Source organism: Peromyscus californicus, unplaced genomic scaffold (assembly GCF_007827085.1).
Source record: "Peromyscus californicus insignis strain IS unplaced genomic scaffold, ASM782708v3 Scaffold_11__1_contigs__length_118956290, whole genome shotgun sequence".
Taxonomy (NCBI): Eukaryota; Metazoa; Chordata; class Mammalia; order Rodentia; family Cricetidae; genus Peromyscus; species Peromyscus californicus.
Window position 1 is genome coordinate 78,249,483 of NW_026294402.1, and position 3,753 is coordinate 78,253,235.

At 43.5% G+C, this 3,753-nt stretch overlaps 1 long non-coding RNA gene across 1 annotated transcript; it reads right to left on the reverse strand.

The window, feature by feature from the left end:
* Window positions 1-919: 919 nt before the first annotated feature.
* On the reverse strand, window positions 920-3,309 carry LOC128096212 (uncharacterized). Its single transcript, XR_008213557.1, has 3 exons — window positions 3,030-3,309; window positions 1,946-2,157; window positions 920-1,490 (listed from the first exon to the last, which is right to left on the reverse strand). It is a non-coding gene; the product is annotated as an uncharacterized LOC128096212 (long non-coding RNA).
* Between the last annotated feature and the right edge of the window lie 444 nt (window positions 3,310-3,753).

Sequence of the window (3,753 nt, forward strand, 5' to 3'; positions counted from 1 at the left end):
CTTCAGGAATTGTTTTTGGAATGTGTTTTTTGTACTCCTTCCGGGGTAGCCAATAGGAGTGAGTTTACTTCAGACTGCTCCTCACGGCTGCTGTTGTTACTCAATTAAATGTCCATGCTTCCGTGGCACGGCATGTTTTTGCCACATGGGGCTTGTCCTTGTGATTGTATACAGCTTGAACTCATGAGGACTTTACTCATGGGACCGTTCTTAACCCTCAGAGGACAAATTGTGTGGGGCTCTGAATAAAGTTGGCTATCGCGTGCGACTTTAGTCTGCCTCAATATGAGCTTTGTTCTCCTGGGTCCTGCTGCCTTCACAGTGGTGACATAGGGGGAGGTACTATTGGTGAACTTATCTCTCATATAGAATACAAGTTAAACCAAGTGTAGTGCTACACACCTGTAATCCCAGCACTCACCGAGGGAAGGCAGAAAAACAAAGATTTCAGTATCAACCCAGGCTACATGATACCCTGACTCAAAAACACAGCAACAATAAACGTTAACAACACCAACAATAACAGAAGACCAGAAGAACAAAACAGAAAGGTACTGTGGATCCTTGTATGATGGGAGCTAACTAATGAATGGGAATTTCTTTAAGTTAACTTTCGTGAAGAATAAATCTTTATTAAAGAATATGTAATAAAAAACTGGGGGGTTGGGGATTTAGCTCAGTGGTAGAGTGCTTGCCTAGCAAGCGCAAGGCCCTGGGTTCGGTCCTCAGCTCTGGAAAAAAAAAATTGGAACACTAATGCACACAAACAGTACACAACAGTTCTTTCGATGTTAGACCAACAAAGGGTATTTGTAGAGAGAAAAGGTTTACCATTACAGTTGTTGCTACATAGTGACAGTAAAAATGGAAAAGTAGACTGATTCATACTTGGTTTTATGACTATTTTTTTTCTTTTTTTCGAGACAGGGTTTCTCTGTGTAGCTTTGGAAACTGTCCTGGAACTCACTCTGTAGCCCAGGCTGGCCTTGAACTCACAGAGATCTGCCTGCCTCTGCCTCCCGAGCGCTGGGATTAAAGGCATGTGCCACCACCGCCCGGCCTTTATGACTATTTTTTTAATTTTCTGCAGACTCTGCATCGCCCTTTGCCTGCAGGTAAGACCCTGCCATCCTTGGTCCACTACTTGGTGCCCCACTGGTCTAGACTAATTCTCTAGTCAAGAAGATTCCTTCCAAGGTCTGCGAGGGGTTTGTGCATAGAGGGCAGTGCTTTCTTACTTTCTTACTTCATGTAAGTACTTACTTTGCTTAGTCGTTGAGCTCTGATGACACACCTGTGTGTGAAAGGAACTGGTATGGTGGCACATTCTGACCAAAGTCACAAGTGTGCCTCTGACTGAGGCCCTGGCTGGAGTACCTCAGGAAATTCTTTAGAATGAGTTCAAATAAAAACCACTTTCCTAGAACTTGTTGCCAGAGCTTTCCATGCATGGATGCCATTCACAGCCTCAGGTGTCTGATGCCAGGATCCTGTCAGGCAGAAACAAGGCTAGTGACATGTCCTTTTAACAGTCACAACTGACATTCAGATTCAAAAGCAAGGCCGAGTGAAGGAAACATACTTCCTGGTTGACAGAAAAGCTAGGAAGCAAGACAAACGCGGGTCATGGCATTTATGCAAGTTTAAAGAGGCAGGAAACCGACAGTATTCTAGCCATGTTCCTCAAGAATGTGTTAGGAATTATAAAAATAGATGCACTGAACCCGTGACTCTCAAGAGGAAATTAAAGTGGGAGATGAAGGAGAAGAGGACTTCAAATTTATACACACACACACACACACACACACACACACATACACACACACGAGAGAGAGAGAGAGAGAGAGAGAGAGAGAGAGAGAGAGAGAGCAAATTATATGCATTTTAAACAAAGTAGAATAGCAAGCAAAATCAAACATGTTCTTAGATGTGTAAATCTCCCCACCTCTGGGCAGTATCAGGATGTTCCCTTGTCTAAGTTTCCCTGGAGTGAGCTTCTCTTGCAGACCCCACCTTCTGCCTTCCTCCATCACAGAAATCGCAGTCTGTTTCTTTTCTTTTCTGCTTTTGTTTCCAGTTGAGCCTCGGGAGTCTACATGTCCTGGCAACGTGGTTATGCACAGTAACTCGAATAGCCAGGATGGAAGCTGTATCTACCTGAGAAGGAGAAAAAGAAAAAAAAACATCGACATGCTAATACCCTCTTTGGGGAGGGCACGGGCATATTGGAGATCTCTGGCTCCATGAATGAAAGTGGTTTCCAAACCCGCAGATATGGCTTAATTAGCAGCCATGCTGCCTGGGCATCACGTTTCACTTAAAGGATTTGCATGCTATTGTCACCTGGTGACTGAGGAAGAAATAACTTTAATCGGAGTGCTGATAGAATGTAAATATAAAAAAGTATAATATATGGTCTTGAAGTCTATAGCAAATGGATTGTTTCCTAAGAAGACCTGGATACGCATACTGTTTGCACGTAAATAGCCCCCCACATGCAGGAATGTGTACATCTGAGTATGATTTTAAATGGCTCCATTTTCACAGAGAAGCCAGGGCTTGTTATTTTCCTGAGCAGGATTGATTCTCCACAGCTGGAGTGGTGCACACAGTTCCCAGATAACTTGTAATGAATTGAATTTTCCTTCAGCATACCTAATTAGTAACTCCTTTTTTTTGTTATTTAAAAGGATATGGACACTTTAAAATAAATGTATGAAAATTCTGCTAAAATACCAGTAAAGCATTAAGCCTTCATTGTATCATACAACCCAGAGTTTGCTAAGCATATATCCAAAATTCCTCAATGCAGTTTTCCCGTGCTGTATTTAAATGTTCACGACAGCAGCACTAGCAACAGTAGGCAAAGGTTGGAAGCCAGAGGAAGTCTAGCAGCTGGTAAAAGGATAAAGGAAATACCGTATAAACATGCAGTGAAATTTAGTCACAAACAGGAGCGAATGTGGATTCTTACTGCAGAGTGCAAGAGCCCGGAAACCATTGTGTCCATTCTAGCTGAGAATTCTTACCCCCAAATCCTAAGAACCTGGATGCTGAACAGGTCCTGTTCATTCAGATTCTTCAAATCTCTGTCTTCACTGATGGTATTTTCCTCTGTATTTAGGGTGAGTGTCTTTCCATGAGAGTCTTGCTCAGAGGAGAACAGAGGGAAAGAGAGGATTTCCAATGACCATTTAGCATCTGCCTTTTCTTTTTCCATTGTCAATCTACCATATTTTGAATACAGAGCTGGTACCTCTCCATGAGAATTGTGTGACATGCTTGGAACAAATAGGGAGAGAGAGGGCAGGAGTGACCCACTCAGCGTCCACTATTTTCTGAAATGTCAAGCTGCCAACTCTAAAAACCAAGAGTGAAAAACCAAATTGATGAGTAAGGAGGTAAACTGAGTGCTCCTCTGAAGAAGGTCTCTAGGAGGGTTGGCATGGGTATGGCATCTGGGGGAGGTAGAGGAGCAAGAGCAAGTGAATCGTAGCACATGGTGAGTTGATGAGGAGCACTTACAGAAGCACACCTAACAGCTTCTCCCCACAGGAGCTGTCTTGGGTGAGCAGGTAAGATGGAGGGGCAGGCCTGGACAGCACACTGTCGCTCATCTTACTCGGTGCCTTTTGGTAGACAGTGAACTTGGGTTCTTGGGTCTCTAGGTCATATCGGATGTTCCAGATGGGACCAGAGTCTTGAAGGTCCCTTTCCAGTTCTAAAGTGATAGTTTGGGATTTTCCCAAGCTT